The sequence below is a fragment of the Myotis daubentonii genome, chromosome 6 (assembly GCF_963259705.1).
Source record: "Myotis daubentonii chromosome 6, mMyoDau2.1, whole genome shotgun sequence".
NCBI classification, from domain to species: Eukaryota; Metazoa; Chordata; class Mammalia; order Chiroptera; family Vespertilionidae; genus Myotis; species Myotis daubentonii.
In genome coordinates this window covers 88,345,501-88,368,354 of record NC_081845.1, presented here as the reverse complement: position 1 = coordinate 88,368,354, position 22,854 = coordinate 88,345,501, and the positions used below count along the sequence as shown (strand labels likewise).

General features: G+C 54.6%; 1 protein-coding gene across 1 annotated transcript in view; it reads right to left on the bottom strand.

Moving 5' to 3' along the window:
* LRFN2 (leucine rich repeat and fibronectin type III domain containing 2) overlaps positions 1–13,673 on the bottom strand; it is a 184,872-nt gene extending 171,199 nt beyond the window's left edge. Inside the window, exon 1 of the mRNA XM_059701781.1 lies at positions 12,805–13,673. The gene's annotated coding sequence lies outside the window, so the exon portion shown is untranslated. The remainder of the gene's footprint in view (positions 1–12,804) is intronic.
* Between the last annotated feature and the right edge of the window lie 9,181 nt (positions 13,674–22,854).

Genomic DNA, 22,854 nt, shown 5'->3' with positions numbered 1-22,854 from the left:
AGCGGCACCAGTGACGCCTAAAGGATGCGCTCCCAAGCCAGGCCCGGCAGTGCTTGGTGGATAGCCACTCATTTCACGCTCACGACAGCCCTAGAATTAGGACTGGTGTTGGCCCCACTTTACAGAGGAGAAAACTGAGGCTCAGAGAGAAGTGACCTGCCCAAGGTCATACAGCTCATAAGTGGAATCACTGAGATTCAAACCCAGGCTCTCTGGTTCCTGGGGCTCAATCACTGTGCTCAATTATGTGCCCTGCCACATAGCAAGTGCTCAATAAACAGCAGTGGTTAATAAGAAAAACGATGAACACATCTCTCCTCAGAGGAATGCTCCAGTCATATCAGCACGGGGTGTGAACCCATGATTCCGGGAGGGAGGGTGAGGGTCCCTCCACCTTCCACTTTACACTTTCCTTGTTAGAGGCCCCTTGGCAAGGACAGATAAGTGAGTGCCTGGCCATGGAGCCCCGGGAACCCACGCCCCTCTTCACAGTGGGCCTGCGGAAATGAGGATGTGGTAATGAGGATGCTCGGGCTGCGCCCTCTGGGGATGGCTCCGTGGTCAGGCAGCTCACTCCCAGGAAGGCGGTCTATATGCAGCTGTCGCCAGCCGGTGGTCCTAGGACCACTGGTGGTCCGTGAGGTCCGAACGGTTGGCGACCGCTGGCCTAGAGCAACATCCTCAGGCTTGGCCTGTGGCTCACTCTCCTCCCTGCCCCCAGTAAGGGACATGCAGATGCAGAATTGCCTCCTCTTCCCCTGGGTGAGAGCTGGGACAGTGAGAAGGGTTCTGAGCCACGGCATGCTGCCTAATGATGCCCAGATGGGCGCCATGACAGTATCTCCTCAGGGTGGGGCGGGAGGCAGGGAACATGAGGAGCCTGGGGAGGAAGGGCCTGTCCCTGTAGTCCAGACTGAACCCATGCCCCCTCCAAACTTCTCAGACAGGAGTCTGGGGTCCCAGCAGGCAATGCTCAGCAGGGGTCCCCAGTGAAGGAGGGGCTGGCCCTACAGAACATGGGGGGCTCCAGGCAATGCCAGCTCCTCCTCTCACACCCGCTAGCCTGCTGGGAGCCAGGCTGGGCTTGGAGACGGGTGGGAACCCAAAGGGCAAGGGGAACTGCACAAAGGCAGTCCTGTGGGGCCCCATGGGGGTCAGGACAGCAGCTTCCTTCCAGGGACACAGGGAAGAAGGAAGACAGTTGGCCAGCGAGCTACCCAGCCAGGGCTCCCACCACCCCTGCTCTGTGCCTGCCCTTCTGCCCTCACCTGGGGGCCAAACTGCAGATATCAGGGTCCCAGTCAGCTCCCAAGAACACAGTCCCCCACTCTGGGGGCAGCTCCAGCCGATGCAAGGTCCTCTAAGTCTTTTCCTCAAGGACAGTGAAACCATTACAGAAATTAAGGGTGTGTGAGGACAAGAATACCCCTTCCCAACACTGTCCCCACCCTTTCATCCTGACTCCAACTCAGCAATCACAGGTGACAGCTTAAATCTCAGGTAAGAGTGTGGACTCAGAACCAGGCTGCTTGGGTTTGAATCTAAGCTCTGCCCTCTAGAAGGCTGTGTGACCTTGAGCAAGGCTACTTAACTTCTCTGGGCCTCCATCTGTAGAATGAACTAGAGCAGCGCCCACCCCTCAGGTGACATGTGGGGATAAAACAAGCACATCAAGCTCACATTAGAGCAGCGCTGGGCCCGCCGTAAGCATTCACTACCCAGCAGCCATTACCCTAATGGTGTAATAGAACTCAATCCAAGCATGACCTGGTCACTCCATTAGCCTCTCTCAACTCCGGTGTCCCCACCTTTAAATGGAGACCACTCTACTTCCTCACTGTCAGGAGGTCCAAAGTAGATCAACATGGCTGTGCGTCGAGCTTCAAACACTACCAAGTGCTACACATACGTGGAAGGAGTGAATATAATGCACTCACTAATAACTATGAGGTAATATAAACATCATACTGCAGGGTAACACGATACAGTGTAACGTGATACTCTGCATTAAAAACTGAATTGAGAGAGAGACAAGACCGATGGAGAAGGAGGAGGAGAGGCTGAGAAAGGCCAAGCGAGACAGGGACGGCAAGGGAGGGCCGAACTTCCAAAGCAGGGAATCAATGCCATACTGTAATTTAAAAAGCAATATACAGTAAATACCAGAGGAGCTGCATCACGGGGGGCCCGCCCGAGATAACTCACACCCCCAGAGGGGCCAGCCACCAGCCCCCCTGCTGGCCTCCCCATAACTCATAATCCACAGCTCTCTTCCTGCCCAGATTTATCCTACAGCCTCGGTACCCACAGCGCCTCCCAATTATGTGCCATATTTACGTGGCTGGTGATTTATGAACAGGCTGGTCACAGAGCCCTAGAAATGAGCTTGGGGGCTGGACTTGTCCCCTGAGGAGGGGAACTGGACTGGGGCTTTGCGCCTGGGGTGGCTGGGAGGCCAAGTTCCTGCAGGATCCCATCCTCAGCTCCCCTCCTATGGCCTGTGCCCCACACTGCTCTCCATGGCCTCCTGGTCTCCTGTCCCCTCCCTGAGGTCACACACCCACCCCTTTCATCACCCTATGTCTCCCCTTAGACACTTACCCCTAATCCATTCCTGCACCCCACCCCCCCAGAGTTCCTGAAACCCCACCCACAAGTGCTCCCTCCACAGCCGGTTTCTCCCCACCCCAGGTCTGAGGTCTTCGCTCCCTCTTCTGTGTCCTGGCCCAAGGATGCTCTCCCAGCTCCTGCAACCAACAGATCCTGAAGGTCCTTCTTCCCGCCACCAGCACCAGCCCTGGGGAGTGAGGGCGGGGCAGGGATCATGCCAGGGGCATGTCATCTCTCCACCAGGATGGATCAGATGCTCCTTCCTCACAGGAGGGTCCCCATCCAGGTCCCACAGCCTCTTAGAGCCCCTAGCCCAGGCCCCCCCGGCCCCCCCCCAGGACATTCCAAATGGCGTCAAAAGGGTCCCAATCAGTATGCCCTGTGGCCCTGCCACCAACTCCCATGGCCTAGGTTCTGTGTGCATGGACACAGCCTGCTCCCCCAGGCCTGCATGTACACCCGACTAGACACGCAGACCTGGGGCTGAGCTGCTCACCAATCTGGCTCAACATGAATAAGGCCCGGGTGAACCCATCAGCACCTTCACCCAAACCCTCCTCCCCGAACCCCCCCACCCCCCACCCCTTGGGTCAATACCATGTGAGCGTAAGGGATAATAAAAAACCCAACTGGACCAGGAACCACTTAGTAACCTCTGCGCCTCAGTTTCCCCCCATGTACAACAGACGTAACAACAGTGTCCGTCTGTCCTGCCTGCCTGGTAGGGTGTTAGAGGGGCAGATGAGAGCAGGTAGAGAGCTCTGCGAAATCCCCCGAGTTGCTGCGCAAGATTTAAGGGTGGCTGTTTGAAAGGAGTGTCTGTGAAGCCGGTCCACAGTGGTTCCTCTCCACGCTTAGGAAAATACCACGGCTCTGGCCGCTATGAATGATGACAGCTCACACTTACATGGCGTTCGCCGGAGCCGGGCACTGCTCCAAGCACTTGACACACAGTAATTCATTTACTTCTCCTAACAACCCCGCACCATGGGTCTGATGATTACCCCCATTTTGCAGATGAGAAAAAAGAGGCACAGAGCAACCTACCCATGTTCACAAACCAGGCCAACCGAACACAGTGTCAGCCCTAGGAATGGGGTCCCGTGCACCCCTGCTCCCTACAGAAGAGGGTGCTGCATCCGAGCATGTGAGTCCTGGGCACGGCGCCCTGTTTATCTACTCCGTCCTCCTCTTGGACATAAACGTCTGAAGGACAAGAAGTGGGCCCTCCCTCCTCAGACGGAGGCTTCTCAAACACAGGAACCTGCCTCGCCCATGTATAACCTCCCTGCGCTTCCCCTGCCAGACATTGCACGCCCAGACCCACACCCATCTGAGGCCTGGGGAACCCTCTTTCCCCCATGCAATGGCCCTCATTTGTCATGTGCTTAGAAGCTGTGACTTTGGACAGAGGCTCTAGGACTTAGGTCTATTCCAGGGTCTCCCCTCGGTTCCCCTTCTCCCCAGTCTGACCCTGTGACGCAAGTAACCAGGCCTGGGGGAAGAATAAAGGGTTCCTTTATGGCAGCTATCCATAAACTGGGACCACAAGCCCCAAACCTCCCCCAAATCTCTTCACCCCTCAGTTTCTATTTGGGTGAGACAGTAAGGTGTCAGCTTATTAGGGGGTGGGGGAGAGGTTTGGAAACGCCGCTGGAGAGTGCCTTTCTCAAATAGCCTCTGTCACCACCACCACCGACACCAGCTTTACCAGTGGCTAATCATGTGTGACCTCCAGCTGAGTCCTGAGCGCACTCACGTGCACACACGTGCACCGGAAATGCATGTGAGGGAGGGCACCAGAAACAAGCCAGCGTAGGAAGCCTTACCACCCCACCTCCACCACGTCCTGGAGTCCACAGGCAGGGCCGGGAAAAGCACAAGAGAATAAATCAAGTGATCGATGAGACGGAGGGCTGTGGGTTCGCATGGACTGGGCTGGAGAGATGATTCATCTTTGCAGCATCTGGCCTGCTGGCAGCACACAGTAGGCGTTCAGTACCTGCTTGTTGAATTACTAGTAAACTGATTGGTGAGGACTGTGAAAGGGATGGATGAAGGAGCATGGGCTTGCTCACCAAATCCTGAATATCAGGCGCTCCTGACCTTAAAGCTTGAAGGGGTGGAGGGGACATTTAGAATGAGTTAAAGGAGGCCTCACTCCCACGGCAGGCGGCAAAGGCTAGAACTCGGGGCTTCGGGAGGCAGGGAAGGCTGAGACCATGAAAATGGTGTGAGTTGAGGCACATCCATGATGAGCACACCTTGCTCCTTAGCAAGCATTTTGAGAAATGGCCCTGAGAGGGCTTTCTCAGCCCTGCGGGGACAGAGGTGGTCCTTGACCCTATGGGGACAGAGATGTCCTCAGCCTGTGGGGACACAGATGTCCTTGACCCTGTAGGGGCCCAGATGTCCTCACCCTGTGGGGACAGAGATGGGCCAGTGCTCTCACTCTTCCTCAGTAAAACCAGGCAGAACTGGGGCTGGAACACCCCTGGGGCTGACCGAGGGTGGCGCTTCTCGATTGCTGGAGGTTTGATGCATTCAAAGCCCCTGAGAGGAGCGAGGCAGGAAGGAACGGTCACCACAGCCACAGGCGTGCACACGGGTCCCGACAGAGGACAGAGGGCGGGTGCCGCTCCATCTCACTGTGTGGCTCGGCCCGTTTCCCATCTTCCGCACAAGGCACAACAGACCCTGCCTGCCGCCCGGCGAATGACTGTGCTACAGCACCAGCTGCTGTGATGGGGACCCTCTGGACGGGTCAGAAGTCTGGGTTCTCCTGGCTCTGCTACCTACATGGCCTTTCTTCACCTGAGCTGGTTCCTCATCCAGACAGGGAGGAGGCCAGAGCTGTGCCCTCTGAGCTCAGAGCCGCAGGGACCCCAGGAGAGCACGCACAGGAACGCTCTGTAAGGCGCTCAGTGCTCTGCAATGGCACGGCGACTGCGCACTCTTTTTGAGCATGAAGCTGAGGAAGTGAACAAGACAGAGCGTGCTAGTTGTGTCTATACATGTGAAAGCATATGTATGGTATGTGAAGATGTGTGTATACGAGTCTGAATGTGTGAGTGCATGTGCAAGTGTATGTATGTATGTATGTGCATCACATGCAGGTAATTTATGCACGTGCATATGTGTGTTTTTGGACGTAAGTATAGGGGTGTGCATATGTGCATACTTTGTTGTGCATGCCTTGTAAGCATGTATATGTGTGCATACATGTGTAAGTATGTATATATTGTGATGACATGCAATGTACATGTGTTCATGCATGTTATCGTGTGTGCCTGTGCATGCATGTGTACACATGTTTGATTGTGTGATTGTGTAGGAGTGTGCATATGCACACATGCATGTGTTGGAGTGGAGGAGGAAGGAAACACTCCCTTTGCACTGCAGCCCTGGGATCCTAGTCATTCAAAACTGAACCTAGTACAGGGGTTTGTTACGGGGTGTGGGGAAGGTTAAGGGCACTCAGTGCATCAAGCAGAGGGAAGCTCAGGCCAGCGCCTGCTGTCTGGGAGGAGAGCAGGATGAGGAGACGGGACAAGTCACTTCCAGGGCCTGGATGGCTCCGCAGATGTATCTCTACTCAGGCTGGTGCATGGGCTTCTAAATCAAAGGACCAGACACCGCACAGGAAGGGACTTGAGAGAGCACTCAGACCCTGTGTACAGGTGAGGACAGCAGGGGGCGGGGTGGCTGGCCCACGTCACCCAGCACGTTCCTGGCACAGCTGGAAGGAGAACTCATTTTGGGTTCCCCAGCTCCCCAGCGAGCCCTCAGGACCAGCCCGCGTGCCTGGTGTGTACAAGTCCCTCTAGCTTTTACCTCCATGACCCAAGTACCCACACGCCCTCCTCTGCCTCTGGGGGACCTACCTGGGTATTATTATAGTGGCTTCATTAAGGGGAGCATTGAGTTAAGAGATGAACTTTGCCCTCCCAGGAGTCTTCAATATCTGTGATGACAGGACCTCATCGCACAGCCCATATCGGCCATTTGCAGGGATTTCCAGGAGCTCAGAAAATCGTGCATGCTTTTTACCTGCATTGACATCTCCCTGGGCCCCAGCTCTCTCTCAGCACTCAGATCCAAGCCAGAACCTGAGCCTAGCTCACGCCCCAAGCTCCTCCAAGTCCTGTGGGCTGAGTGACCATGCCACTCATTTTGGGGCCCAGAGGGAGTCATGTAAGAGTAAGATCCAACTTACTTTGAAGTAGGCACTTGCACAGACACCCCAGTTTAGCTGGGGACCACAGTATACCCCCCTCGCCAGCTTATTCAGCTAAAGCAGGGGACAGCTCAGGAGGGTAGCTGGGAAGGAGAGGCCAGCTTTGCAGAAGAGGAACAGGAATGAGTCCTGGGGAAGGGGAAATGGGGGGACCAATAGACTTAGCATCGCCCTGAAGTGTATTAGAGGCCTGGGTTACGGTGAGACGAGGACTGCTCCTTGTGGCCTAGCCTGAAGTTGGGAAGAGGAAGGGCTGTGTGGAGGGGAGGTGACCCGGGTTGGAAATGCAGAGGGGAGAGCGAATGAGAGAGACTCGGCACTCTGCTTCTCGTGCTGTGTCTGGGCAGACTGACTGTGGCTTAGCTGCCGCCCGTGGGTGAGTTAATGTAGGACATGCCAGTAATAAATGCACTGAACTCTGAGGAGCCCAGCTGGGGGATTCTGCAGTCTCTCATGTTTCAGGGCTGCCCCGCTGGTGCAGCACTGCCGCCAGGAGACCCAGGCTTTCCTGCAGACAACCCCAAGCAGGCCGAGAAATTGCAAGAACCCATTTTATTGTTTAATCCAGCTTGAAACACCTCCATCTTGCCTCGATAGTGCCAGTCTGCCCCTCAGGTTGGTCTGCACCCCAGTAGCCTTGGCCCTAGGGAGCATCTGAGAGAGCGGGCCCAGACCCACCCAAGTCAAAGACTCCGGTGTTCCGTTGCTTGTAAGCAAGGCCACACACAGCCTTGTGTCTCCTCTGCAGGACCCTCCTCCCTCTACACAACCTATAGCTACAAGGCCAGAAAACCACCCAGGAAAGAACACAGGCCAATAGGTCTCGACAGGTGTAGACAGGGGCACTGCCTGAACCGGCTTGGTGCACTTGGACTCCATCATTAAACCAGCTGATGACCCAGCACATAGCTGCCTCAGGTCTGGCCTCTCACCTCTTTTCCTTTGGTCCTAGCCTCCTGCTCTGGGGACGTGCATCCAACCTGCCCCCCATTGTGATAAAATCAAGATGCCTGCTTGAAGGTCTGGGTTTTGCATCACTAGCCTCCTCCAGGCAATGCCAGTGCTGCTGGGCCATGGAACACACTCGGGGTAGCGACATGCTGAAGTGAATTTGTCCTCCTCACCATCTCCTGGATTCTCCCTGACTTGTTCATCCACCTTCCTTTCCAATCCTAATATGTTAAAGCATACATTCTCAATGGAGGCAACAGTGCCCCCCAGGGGCAAACATGTGTTCTTGGCAGGGCTGGGAAAGCATCTTACTCTTGTATATAAAGCACAGACACACATACTCACATAAACAGAGCTACAGTATACCTGTGGTGTTTAAATTGTATAGGGGCTGCAATTAGAGGGAAAAGTGTCTAAAAAGACTCGTTGGAGGGAGCAACAGTGAAAAAAAAGGTCAAGAAACCATGGCCTAAGGAAAATGCCCTCTGACCGCTCTGGTACCAAATTTTCAATGATGGGCGTCTGATTACAAAAAAAAAAAATGCGATATGTGCCAGCGTGTCCTTTCTAGTGGTCTGCTACCAATCCCACCCAAAGGTCTGGACCACAGGCCCCTCCCCTGCAGGTTCTGTACCATCCCTGTTCCACAGGCACAGGCCTTGGGGGTCACAAATACAGGGTGGGGCAAACGTAGGTTTACAGTTATACACAAAACACAGTTTAATCTTGTCGTATTATTTGCTAATTATTGTATTATTTTCCACCCGAACGACTGTGAGCCCACCTGTGCCCACCCTGTGTCGCCCTGGCTGCTGAAAGGCTTGCTCAATGAGTGAAGCCCATTCACACAGGCCGCCTGCCCTCACAGCAACCTTGGCATGCGAGCACGAGCGTCCTGATTCATCGGGAAGAAAACCAGACCTCAGCGGAGTAAAGCGATTTGCCTCGCGCCCAAGTCACACGTGTGGGTCGGCGGAGGTGGGTCCCCTGACCCGCAGTCCAGTCCAGGGCTCGCCCCACTGTCCCATCTTCTGTGCTGTCCACGGGGATGGTGCTGACTGTTTGATGGGAGCCTTTAAACAGGTGGGCGTGAGTGGGCAGGGCAGGCAGCTGAGATGCTGGGCTCTGTGATGGAGGCTCAGAGTTGCCTCCTCAGCCAGGCCAGGAGGCCAGCAGGTTAGAGGAGCCGGTCCCAGCTGCCCACTGGTCCTCACTGTGGGGGAAGAGACAGGGTGGAGGAGTTAAGGAGCTCTGAATTCAGATGACATGAGAGTAGAGTGAACCTTGGCTTTCTCATTGGTAAAATGAAGGTAATAACAGTGGCAATGTCACAGGACTGTGACATAATAATGTAAAGCTCTTAGATTTGTGCCAGGCACATAATAAGCAATCAAGAAATTGTTTATTTGAAGGAGCTGATCCAAATAGCCTAAGACATTTCTTGGAATATCCATTCTATTTGTTCAGTACCCCACCCCTAAAACTTCCCAAATTCTCAGTGACATCTGAGAATGTAAAAGAAAACAAAACCTGCCCTGGCGGGGTGGCTCAGTTGGTGGGAGCGTCATCCCATGCAACAAACAGGATGCGGGTTTGATCCCCAGTTGGGGCGCATCTAGGAGGCCACTGATAAATGTTTCTCTCCCCCCCCCTTCCTCTCTTTCTAAAAATCAATAAAAACATATCCTTGGGTGAGGATTAAAGAAAAAAGAAAACAAAATCTGCCTTCTATGGACTTCTATGGACTTTAACTATTTCTGAAATCCTCACCTCCTCCAAGAAGCCTTCCTATTGCTCTCACCCCAAGCAGTCTAGACATGGCTACTCTCCCTGGTCCCTATCTCCAGACCTGACTGCCTACTTTCTGAAAATACCTTTTCTTAAACCCCTCCCCCCCCATTATGGTTAGACCCCCCTCTCCACCCCAGTTCCAGTCGGTTCATTAGTCAGACCCTGCTAAGTACATGTCTAGGTGTGAGCCCCTCTCCCTGACTGGCTGTGCCCCCCAATTCCACAGAGGAGACCCAGGTCCAACCACAGGCCCTGCACAGACCCGGCCTGGACCTGAGAGCACCCTGTGAGGCCACTCTTGGTGCAGGAAGAGGCAGAGGCAGAGAGGAGGAGGCCGAGGCTGGATTCTGGGGGATATTTCTCACTTAAGCTTCAGATGGAAAGGGTGACAGACGACACTTGTAAAGCACAGGGCCGAAGCGTACTGAGCAAATGTGCAGGAGGCTGTAAAATCCCGAAGCAAACAAGAGAGAGGCGAGGAAGCAGGTGCCACGGCCCCAGAGGTGAAATTTGCTTCTGAAATATCAATTCCTGAAGTTTTCCGGAGGGCTTCCCAGAGTCTTTTAATGACCAGCTTACGTGTAATGGCATCAAACCCTCCTGGCAGCTCTGAGAATAGAGGAGGCTGGGGCACTGTCCTCCGAGCCTCCGAGGGCCCCTCCCTCTCTCCCAGCCCTCCCTCCTCCAACCCAACAGGCCTCCAGATCTGAACAGGGGCTCGGGGAGTGCCAGGACAAACACGGGGCCACACCATATCTGTGAGGCACACGCTGTTATTTCCTTTCACAGATGAAAACACAGACGCGCCAGGGGTCAACAAAGATGTGGCAGAGCCAGAATTTGAACCCAGGCCCTCCGATTGAGGTCCCATTCCATCATCTCACAGCTCTATCCCTTCATTTACGCTGGACCCTAAAACCACAACCATGCCCAAAGAAAAATCGTAAAACTCCCACATGGCTGTTGCTTTCATCCAGGGCCAGATTCCACCTGGCTGTCTCGGGTTGTTTTTGTTGTCTCTGCTTTCAGGCTAGTGGCCTCCCTGACCAGAACGGGGACGCCCTGGATGCCAGTAACTGCTCATCTCTACATAGGACAGGGCACTTTCTGAAGGAGAGCAGACCCAGGGGCTGGAGACACTTGGCAAGCCTGGCACTGGGTCCGAGCCCCATCCCTGATTTCACTTCAGAGCTGCAGCCCTGACAAGAAGGGTGATTCCTGCTGTAGTCACACCAGGCAGGAACTGGATGGCCCAAGGCTGCCTGGTTCTCCCAGTGGCCCCACCTACCTCGTCTGCATTTCTCTCCCATCCACCCTCCTTTGCCCCTCCGTGCAGCGTTCTGGAAGCTGTCTGCCCACACCGCCCGACCACATGCCCACCTTCAGATTTCTGGGTCTGAGAAAGGAACCGGAACCTCGGAGAAGCCAGGAGCTGAGCCCCAGCGCCCGTGGACGGCACCCAGTCCAGCCGCACCTCCCTGAGAAGCACTGCCAAGAGGCTGAAACGGAAATGCCAAGTTTGCTCTTTGTATTCCCCAGGGCGAGGGCAGGAAGATAAGTAATTACATTCCTGGGCAGGAATTAGACCAGAAACTCTAAATGAGGGCTGGGCAGGGGCCTGAGCAGAAGCATGTGAGGAGGCTTAGGAGAGAGGAACTTGGCACTCGGGCCAGACTCAGAGGGAAAGATGACATTCCAGCATCGCAGATGGGCCGGAGCTGCCTGGTCCCCAGCGGCTGCCTGCTGGCTCCAAGTGCAGGCCCTCCCTGCACAACCTTGGCCCCCTTCAGCCTCCCCAGGAGCTGGCCAGTCCGATTTGCTTGGTTGTATAAGCTCCTCGCAGAGGGCAGCAACCCGCCTAGGGCACAAGCCCAAGAAGCGGGTTCTTAGCTTCCAGTATCCCCACAATCCCCGCCTCAGCCTCCCCACCGTGAGTTCCAAACCAGCCCCAGCCACATGCAACAGCCTGCCTAGACCCTCCGCCAGGTCCCTGGGAACTTCACAGCTCAGGGACTGGCATCAACCCCCCCACCCAAGCTCCCTAGCTTTGCTCCTCCCAAACTGTGGGGGGCCGATTTCCTGAAGCCACCCCTCCCCCCAGCCCGCAAGGCCAATCAGCCCCTTGCAGCCTCAGAGCCCCCCCACCCCCAACACACACACACACACACACACACACACATACACACACTGGGGCAGGGCAGAGGGTCAGCCTCTACAGCCCTGCCCGCAACTCCAGCTCAGAGCGCCAGCTCCCAGCAGCTCCCTCTCCCCGCAGGTGTCTGCCTGCCCGTCTGGGTACATCTCCCCTCCCTGTGCCTTTGGTGTTGGCTGGCTCCGTTGCTGCTGCCTTTGCACAGGCTCCCTGCTCTTTCTCTCTCGGGCTCTGGCTTCCAGGGGTTCAGTCTCTCTCGAACTCACTGCCTATGTCCTTTGTGCTAGAGTGACAGGGAGATGGGCAGGACACCTCCCTGTCACTGCCCGGGGTCTGTGGAGAGCCAGGCACTGCTGGTTTCTGAGCTCTCCGTGGGCTCCCTCCTCCCTGCCCAGGCTAACCTCAGAACCAGGGCAGGGCTGGGTGGGAGTCGGACCTGCCAACCAGGCGCTGCTGATGCCAGTTTCCATATTGCTTCATCACGCCATCCTGATGCCCCAAGCTGTACACACGCATTCCCCCTGACCTCCCTGCTTCTGCCTGAGACCAGGATAGGGTCCCTGAGTCTGCCCGGCCTGTCTCCCCAAACTGCAAGGATGCCTTCCTCCCCTCCAGGAGCCCTGAATCTGGCCCTACCCTGCTGGGCTCTACCCCACTCGCTCAGCCCACAGGGCACAGGGAGCCCAGGCTGGACCCAGCCCCCAACAATAGCTCTGGCCAGGCCTCGCGTGTGGAGAGATGCAACAGAGTGGTCTGGCGGCAAAGTTCTGCTGTTTCCATCTGCCTGGGCTCCTGTCTGTCCCTCCTGCCCTCCTGCCGCACAGGGACCGCTCCCCCTGCTCCTCGCCAGTTTCACCCCCACAACGGAAAACAAGAAAGGCAAGGAAACCTCCCGCGATAAGGACGCGAAAAGAGAGGAGGGTGTCCGCACCCGTGTCCCTGCGAGGGAGTCCTCAAGTGAAAAAAGAAACGGATGCAAAGTTCCCGGTCCCCAAGTGCGTTCGGCCGCGCCGAGCTCCCACAGACACCGGATCGCGGAGACGCGGCTGCAGCGAGCACTCACCTGGGCGAGGCAGCATCTACCCCCGGGTGGGAGGCACCGAGGCCGGCTCCGCGGGGCGGCCGGGCTCCCCGGCTCGGCCAGGCATCCTTCCCCGCCCGAGGCTGGAGCGAAGCCCTGGGCTCCGGAGAACGCAGGCAGATGGTGGCTTCGGGCGTCCACGCGGGAGAGCCCTGAGCGGCTTACTCAGTTATATCCATGGCATCTCGCAAGAAGGGAGGAAAAAGCACAACTTGTCCTCTTCTCTTCCAGATTAAAAAAAAAATTAAAAAAAATATATATATATAATCCCTCCCTAGGAGGTCGCCTTGGCCGGTAGGATTTTCCAGATCAAAGAGCCGCGGGCATTTCCGGGCACCCCGGGCATCTTGGAATGTGGGGTGTCTTCAAGTTCAGAGGAGCCAACCGGGCTGTGTGTGTGTGTGTGCGTGTGTGTGTGAGAGAGAGAGAGAGAGAGAGAGAGAGAGAGAGAGAGAGAGCGCCAGGCACTCACACCCACACGCACACACAAACACACTTCTCCGCACTCCCCGCGTGCACACTGCCCCCCGCATGCGCGCGCACTCGCGCTCCTGATCACACACACACACACACACACGCACACGCACACGCACACGCACACTCACACACACTCACACTCACACTCACACACAGCGATCACACGCACAGATCCAGGAGGGCACCGGCGGGCTGCGGAGGCTGCGCGGGGCCAGCGGTGGAGGAAGCCGAGCGGTCGTGCGCAGGGTCCCCGCGGAGCTCTCGGGGTGGTCGCCCCCAGTGGCGGACCACGGAGCTGCAGGGCCAAGGAACCAGCCCCCTTCAGCGCGAACCACTGCTGCCTCCGAAACCGGAGCGATCGCGGGCCCGCGGAGGTGGCGTGCTGCGGGCAGAGAGGCAGTGGGCTGACCAGCAGGACGGCACGGAGGGGCGGGAGTGCGCCAGGCCGGGGTGGGAGGTGGGGGGCGGCAGGGCCGGGAGCCTTGGGAGCCCGGAGGCCGGGCTCAGCGGCCCAGCGGCGAGGGCAGTCCCTGCGCCAGGCGAGCGGGGCTGCCCTGGCTGTGCCGATGCAGCCGGCGCTGGTGCTGCCGCCTCACGTGCGGAGCGCGCAGTGCAGCCTTCAGCCCGCCGCCTGCCGGAAGAAAATTCGCCCGGTGGTCTGGGCTGGGGGTGGGGGCTGGGAGCCTGGGCCCAGCTCTGATTCCCACATCCTAGGACAGACCTATGACAAATGAGAGCCCGAAGAATGCGCGCGCGCGCGCGCGCGCGCACACACACACACACACACACACACACACACACATTAAGACTTCACTGGAATACGTGAGGTGTGCACTGGTGCCAACTGTTTGCACATCCTTACAACTTTCCTCTTGTTTGATCCTCCCAGGAGCCCTCATTTGACGTCTGAGGGAACTGAGGTCCAGAACAGTAAAGACTTGTCCAAGGCGCGGGTCCCTACTCCAAGCTGAGTGTAGACCTCGCATCGGAAGGGATGGGTCTGGCCAGAACCTCACCTCCCTTTGGTCACTCTCTGCCACTAGGATCAGCAGCAGCTGGTTCCTGGGGACAGGACTCTGCCTTCCTGAGCGTCCCAAGAGGTGAGTATACCCTTCCCACAGAAGGAACGGAAATGTGGAGACTCCTCTGGTACTCCAGCTGGTAAATCCAGGGCAGGGAGAATGTCATCTCTTCTCCCCTAGTGGCCCATACCGCCCATGCACCCATCCCAGATACCCACAGGGAGGCACATGAGGCCCGTGGCTATGTCTCTGCAGCCCAGGATCAGCTGGAGAAATCTGTAACATAAGCCCCTGCCTCCTGTCTGTGCACATGGCGGGTGGTGTGTGTGTGTGTGTGTGTGTGTGTGTGTGTGTGTGTGTGTATCTGCAGCAGCGCAGGCGCCTAGACCCCATGTGCTGGGCACCCTCCCATATGCACCAGGGAAACCTCCAGGTCAGCATCCTGCAGACCCTGAAAGACAGGCCCTTCCCTGCAGGGATGCTGGAAAGCCTGGAGGAGAAAGGACATGGCTAAGATGAAACTCAAGGCATGGTAGAGGGGGCAGCACAAGGAAAGAGAGGCAGAAACCAGGCGCACAGACACCCAGGAAGGGAAAAGAAATGAGAAGGGGAGGAAGGAGGAAAGAGGAGGAGAATAGTAGGAAGGTGGGTAGAAGCAGGAGGATGTGAGGGAAGAGGAAGGGGTAGGGGTGGAGATGGGGGATCAGCAAGGAGATGTTTTCTTTATTGCCTTCCAGAGGTGGGGGCTACCAGGGAGGGGTAGGAGGACCTATAGCCCAGGCTCCAGGCTCTGACTTTCCCAAAGGGTCAGGGCAGCAGGCTAGGTTACCTCCTCACCCTACAGTCACCCAAGAGAGGATCAGAAGCTGGCTGCAGGGATAGGAGGAGGCTGGCAACAGAGCAGAGAGGGCCTGCTCTCTGAAACCAGCAAAGCTCTGGGATGGTGTGGAGGAGGGGCCAGGGCCCCCAGGGATGCTGGAGGGATGGCCCAACCTCTGCTCCAAAGTGAACTCCCTTCCCCATCAGAGTTTTCCCAGCTCAGAGAAGGGAATGGATATTCCATGAAGAGCTAGGACCTGGATCATTTCTTGCACTTTGGTTAATTCTGACAGCTGTTTTTTTTTTCTAATTACGTTGGCCTCAGCCTGAACTGAGCACTGTATTAGCAGTCAGATGACCTGGATGTGCACCATGGCTTTGTACTAGAGGCAATGTGACAAGGCCCTTTCCCTCACAGGGGCTAGACTGTGTACTCCCTAAGGGCCTTTCCAGCTCTAGGAACCCCTGAGCGCCCTCAGCACACAGAACAGAGTGGGGACCCAGATGCACCTTGGAAGGCCAAGAGAAAGCCATTCACCATGGAAAACTCCAGAAGGTGACCCACACTTGGAAAATGGACAGGTGAACAATGGCATGTCCGTTGGGTCCTTGAGCAAGTCAGAGAGGCAGGGTAGGGGCACTGCTGTGGGAGCTACCTGGCGCTTTTCCTGGTCACTGACCACAGAGGTCAGCCAGGGCTTCCCAAAGGGGTCAATTAATCTGGGGGAGATAAAGGAGAGAGCGGGGGGGGGGGGACGCGCCTATATACAAGCCATTTCTAATGATGGGCAGCTGGAATCTTCTACACTCACGTTTTCACTCTTCTGAACAACCCTGCGATGAACATCTGTGTACCTAAGTCTTTGCCCACATTCTTGGGCTAGAGTCCCTGAAATAGAATCACTGGGCCAAAGGCTAGGACCCTTGAGCGGCTACTGCACACATGGCTTTGTTTCAGCTTCAGAGCCAAGGCCCTGAGGTGCAGGGCAGATAAATGACTTCCCAGAGCGCTCCACAGGTGTGAAGGATGCTTCTCACACCCTTTCCTGGCTCTGCGCCCTGTGCTTCATGCTGAACGTCACGGCCACATGCACCCGCGCCTATAACTCCAGTGCCCCGATGTGAAGAAGGCTTATGCCCCCCTGCCTCTAATTATGTTTCATCTTCCCCTGCCCTCCTAGGCATTCGTGGGCACTCCATACCCACTGCTCAATGAAATGACAGATTGATAAGAAGAGCTCTCAGGAGGGGCAGAAGGTAGAAAGGCATTTGGCCTGAGGAAGAGAAGGTCAAGGTGGTCTGGGCCTTCATAACCAATAGAAGGACTATCCCTGTGCAAAGGACTATGGGAGCCTCTCTCTTCTCTGTATCCACTGAGTGTGAAAAAGAGGGTGTAAAGGAGAGAGGGGAGAGATTCAGGTTAGATAATAAGACAGAGCCAGGTGCTTGAGGCTATGGAATCCGGTGGGATCTGTAATCCTAGAAATGCACTAGAAGCTTCTCCAGAGTCTCCCATGGTCCCTCAGGCCTGGAGAATGACTTTGTGGCCAGGGAAATAACAGAGATCCTGCCACACAGTCTCAGAAGGCCTGGGAGCTCACTCCACTGAGTCTACTGCATGGACCGGAAGCTGGGAGCCACTCCTAAAGCTTTAGCTCCCCATTGACTCCGCCCCCCCCCCCCCCCCCAGTACCGACAGCCAGCCTACATCCCAGTGTATCTCACGCTCCTGGAACTTGGTGGATACATCATTAGGAGCTGAGGCCCAGCCCTGGAGTGCATGTTCTGGAGATGCAGGTTGAGTGTCTTAATCCTGCAGTGCTCTCTACCCTCCTCCCTTCCCCAAATCAGGAGTAAGAGGCAAGCAAAATAGAGTCTTATTAGTATGCATATGCATTCCCAGATTCCTTAACAGAGTGACTAACACCACCTACAGTCATTAGCTCCAGTTTGTTTTCTAAATCCAGTTTACGTTTCATTATCAAGCCTTCTGTTTACCTCTCCCCCTCCCCCAGGCCCCATGGGCTCCCTTCACAACCCCACCCTCTTGTCCCCAAACCAAGTTTGGGGTTGGGTTCCTGATGCACCAAAGGGTCAGACCATCCTGGGAGATGTGTTCAATGAGCGGAAACTCTTCACTGAGCCCACCACCTAGCACGTCACTCAGTGCTGTTGGGGTGAACACGGGGAGGAGGAAGACAGCCTATTCCTGGAGGGAGGACATTAGCCAACCCTGGCACAGTGCCTCGCACTTTATAAGAGCATCCCCAAACGCTGCCTCGCTCGTTTGTCACAACCATCACACGAAATGGATCATTATCCCCATTTTACAAAGACACTAAGTCTTAGACAGGTAACGCGACGGCTCCAAGAGTTTGGAGCTCTTGATGGATGGCACTGGATTTCAAACAAACTCTGACTCCCCATCTGAGGCTCCTTCCTGGGTGTAAGGCAGCCTCTCCAGTACTAGCCTCGGTGCCACTGGGTGGCGAATGACCTGGTGCCACCTGAAGGGCAGTAGATAGTTGGTGAAGGCTGTGCAGCCCAAGAGAAGCACCTGGAATTGTGGGTGGTGTGGTAGATGGAGCACCAGAGGGGAAGATAGAGGTCTGGACCCTGTTTCTTTAGTGCAACCCGGGGCACCTCTTCCCCTCGCTGGGCCTCAACTTCTCCATCTCTAAAATGGGAAAGCTGGAGCTAAATGGTTTCTAGTATCCAATGAAGAACAGCCAGGAGAACAGCCATCCAGAGAGGGACTTGAGACAATAGATGCCACTGACCTCCCTGGCTCTTGCCTCCTGCCAGGAAACCCCCAAATCTTCAGGGTGCCACTGAAGCAGAAACGCTGTGGGCTGTGACAAGTGCCCAGGAGAATCTGGAAGGATCACAGCTCTTAGCTACTTCCCTCACCCCCCACACTTGCCACAGCCCTCTTAGGGTTTCCCCAGACTGCCCCACCCTCCCAGTCTCCTCTCTTGCCATCATGCACATATCAGAGCCCTAGGCAGCACTCACAGTATGCCAGCCACTTCTCTCTGCCCTCGATAATGCTTATTTTATTTCATTCTCATCCAAACCCCGTGAGGCAGGTACTGCTATTATCTTCATTTTGCAGATGTGGAAACCATGGCAGAGAGGCTGAGCACCTTGCTGGGTGAGGGAGTTGGCAGGTGGCAGAGCCACATCCCTAAGCCGGCACCCTGACTCCAGAGCCTGTGCTGGGGGTGAGTGGTTGGGAAGTAAATTCTTTAAGGGAAGTCACTTTCCCTTCTCCAACATGGACAGGGCAGGTTCGCTCCTCTCACCCTACACTTAGACCCTTCCTTCAGGTCTCTCTGCCTTCTTTTATGTACTATTTGGAGCATATAGTCATACGTGTGGCTTGTCTTATAATCTGGTCAGCTGTGGGAGCACAGCTCTCATCATACATGTTCCTGGCCCCAGCATCCTTCACCCACGAGATCTGCCGCAGCAGGAACTGACTGACTTCTAAATTCTTTCCATTCCTTAAGCAAGGCCTGGGCTTTTCTTTCAAAGGGACCTGGAGAGAGGAGCAGAGACCAAACCTCTTCCTGGTCCCAAGCAGGACAATAATTCGACTTCTTCTAATAAAACAGCCTTTGTAAGTTTCATGCAAAAAGTATAGAGGGGGATTAAGGGAGATATCAGCTGTGGCCCATCCCACACTCTGGTAGCACTGACCAGCTACACATTCAAATGATGCTAATAAGAGAATAAAGCAAAAATAAAATGTCTGGGCAATTTCTGTATTTCCATAATAAAGAGATCAAGAGATCCAAGCAAGAAAATCAAACTATCAATAACAACAAATATCAAGGAGGTGTTGACATTTGCATGGCACTTGATAGAAGCATTTGGCGGGTAAACATGAGAGAAACTGGCTGTCCAGGTGCGGATAACAGCACAGGCGAAGGCGAAGAGGCAGGACGCCACCGTGAGGGGAGCTTTGGGGAGTTTTCTGGTGTGACCCAAGCAAGGGCAGAGAAGGCCTGGTGGTCAGGATCGTGGGCTCTGCATACAGACTCTGGGTTTACGTCCAAGCCCCCACCTGTAAGGGAAGTTACTTTAGCTAGTTGCTGGGCCTCTTTGTGGCGCCCTTTCTTTACCAGTAAAGTGGGAATAATCACAGTGACAATGTCACAAGTGGATGAGAAGTTAAGTGACGTGACTTTAGAATATTAGTGACACATTGTAAATTTTCAAGAACTGGTAGTTGTTGTTATTCATGTTGTTATTATTATTCAAGAGCACAGTGGGAAGTAAAAGAGCAGGTAGGTTGACATTCCCTTGAACATGAAGGTAATGAATTTAAGTCTCTTTTATGCAGATAACTGGGCGACACTGAAGTGTTTTGAACAGGTTAATGTAGGGTTTTGGTGGTTTAACTGCTGGGAGAAGACCTGAATAAAAGAAAAGCATTTATAAATTTATTGAAATAACCCAGGTAGGAGAAGAAAGGGGTGAGATCAGAGACTACAGTGGTGACAATAGAAGGGGGATGTGAGGAGTAGAATGGATCCCAGAGGTAACTAGGTGTGGGGTCTGAGACGGGGGGGGGGGGTTGTGGTTAGAACCCACTTCCTGTCATGGAGCCTCATCAACTGGAGGAATGGTTGGTGTCCCTGAGAGATAGATGCTACAAAGGTGGGAGAAAGTGGAAGGGCTGCGGGGATGGAGTGATCAGTTCCACATGGATGTCTGGAGTTTGAGAGCTTGGGGACACCCAGGTCTTCCTGTCTAGGGCATAATTCAGTAAATGGGTCTGGAAGAAAGAGTCAGAGACAGAATGGAGGTGGAAGGTCATGGGAGCGAAGTAGGTCCCCAGGGGAGAAAGGTTGAGTTAGAAGGAGGTGGGTGTGAGACCCACACTCATTCAGCCTTATGCATGCATGGCCCAGCACTAGGCATTTTCCACATCTGGCCTGTGCTCCTCCCTGTAAAGCAGAAATTGGTTAGCCCCATTTTATGGATAAGAAGACTGAGGCTCAACAAGATTAAGCAGTTTGTCCAAGGTCAGTTTGTTAGTTAGAGAGGCCAGCAAGGAGACAGAGAAGCAGCCCATGGAGGGTAGAATAACAGGCTACTATTGTGGAAATTAAGGAAGGGGGGCGAGCTTAGAGTTTTGCTTGGCAAAGTCCCCATGCCAGGTCTCATGTAGCAAATGTTATTTGTATGATACATGAAGGGTAAATGGAGAGACTCTTCTTCATGGGAGGAGATTGCCCTCCACACTCCCCTGATTCCACCTGGCTGTTCCCATTACTGGAGTAATCAATATCTCAGCACAGCCATAAGCAGGGGTGGTATTGAAAATATCTACAACTGGTATACCCATGTATAGCCCCTGTCACACCAAACATCATTCTGTATTTGTTATATAATGAGGCGGTCCACCTCAGGGTCCTAGATCAGGCAGTGGCAAGGGGACATGTGGAGGGCTCAGGCAATGGTTTGGAAATATTGCTCAATATGGCTGCATGGTGCGTTTCCAGCCTGCCTGTGACCCAGCTGGAGCACACCCATGAGCTGTGACACCTTGTTCCACTGGCTAAGGATTGTGTTAAATAGTGCATCTGACCTGCGGAGGAGTAGGTCTTGGAGGGTGGGGACTGGTGAAGCAGAGCTATCGGGTTTGGCGATTCAGAGGTCACTGGTGGCCTTTAAGGGAGCAATTTCTGCAAGGCTGCGGTGTGGACACCAGCTTGCTAGAGGCTGGGGCTGAGTGGGAGGTGAGGAAGTAGAGGCGGTAAGCGCACAATACTTTTTTGAGAAGTTTAGCTGTGAAAGGCGAGTGGAAGGTGGGATGGAAGCTCAGGAGAAAGCAGAGTGGAGGAAAGACGTTCTTGGGGGTGGAAGCACTTGGGTGGAAGCCAGAGTGAAGGAGCCAGTGCCGAGAAATCAAGAAGAAATGGTCCATGGTCGGGGGTGGGCAGTGAAGGTGCATGAGCCCCAGAAAGAGGAAGGCCCCTACTTCCACAGCAACCCGAGGAAATGAACAAAGGGGAAGGAGACAACAGATGCTTTGAGTTGTGGGGAAGTGATCTGTGGCCGGCACATTGTAAGCTGAGTGGTAGAGGGAGAGGAAGCGGGATCTGAGGAAAGGGGAAGATTGAAGCAGCCCCTAGGGCATGAGACTGGCTGTTAGCCAGAGGATGAATATGGGTTTTTCGGACAGAAATGGGGCCCATTGTTCTTACTATGTTGTGGCGGATATTCAGGGAGGTCATCGGACTTGGTCCTGCAATTTGTCAACTGGGAACAACAGAAAGAACCAGCACATGCATGCTCTCGGATTGGGGTAGCCAGGAGGGCCTGAGGACAAATCAAGCAAGCAGTGAACTTTGGTTCCTTTTGAAAGGTGGATCTTGGGGAAATGAGTAAGCAGGCATGTCAGGCTAGACAGGGGTTATTGGATGGCAATCCGGGTGGGCTTACTCTGGCAGGGATCTCAGGATAGATAGTCAGAGAAGGAAGGATGAGAATTTGCAGCCAGAACAAAGGAGAATAAATTCCAGGTTTTGAGGCTTGTGCCAAATGTTGCCTGTTAACAAGAGACCCACACGTGCATACCTGCTCTTTCATAGGCCCCTGGGCCACTGGGAAACCTCATTTCCGGACTTCCTGGCCAGCTGGATTCTGCACAGGGTGTCCTGATGGGAAGCTCTCGCGTGAGGTTAGAAGGCATGACGGTGGAAGCTATTTTTGCTTCTGGTAGCAGCATCAGCAGGGGTGTGGGCTCCTGGGTTTCTCCCAGGTTTGCAGTGGCTGCGCCGTGTCAGGGAGCACAGGATCCTGGGATCTGGGTTATGACACTTTCTTCCCTTTTACCCTTTCAGCTCTCTGAGCAGCCATGGCTTCTTGAAGTTACTAACCTCTGAGTGCTAGCACCTTCTCTTTTTTTGCCTTTTAAAATACGACCAACACCTTTGAGACACATTGCCTGTATTCAATTCCCCTGTTTGAAATGCCTAGAGTGGTTTCTACTTTTCACCTGATGGACTGGGCATGTGACTGACTGACGTGAGGAGGAGAGGAAGGCTGTGGGATGGGGAGCACTGAGGTCAAACAACTGAGAGACCAGCGAGGTGAATGGCTCACATACGAATCCATGGTTCTTGCCCTAACCGGTTTGGCTCAGCGGATAGAGCGTCAGCCTGCGGACTCAAGGGTCCTGGGTTCTATTCCAGTCAAGGGCATGTACCTTGGTTGCGGGCACATCCTCAGTGGGGAGTGTGCAGGAGGCAGCTGATTGATGTTTCTCTCTCATCGATGTTTCTAACTCTCTATCCCTCTCCCTTCCTCTCTGTAAAAATCAATAAAAAAATATTTTTTTAAAAAAGAATCCATGGTTCGGGCTAGAGAGAAACTGTTGCACCCTCTTCCTGGGGCAGGGTTCTATTGGGATATTGGGCTCTCCCACCCAACATTCCTTCCCAGCTTTCAGGCAACCAGGTCTTTCTCCTTCCCTTCTCCCCAAGTTAACATCCTCCCTTGACTCCCTGAGGTTCCGTTCCAGTGACGAATCACACTGTGATATGTTTGGCATCCCCTCTTTCTGCTACTCCCTCCTGAGCTATGTCCCCTTCATAGTCCACCTTCCCCCCAAGTCCCCAGGAATAGATTTCATCCCCTGGTTTTGAAAGTCTTATTCCTTCTTAAAAGAATTTCTTAACCTGGAGCCCATGAGTGATTC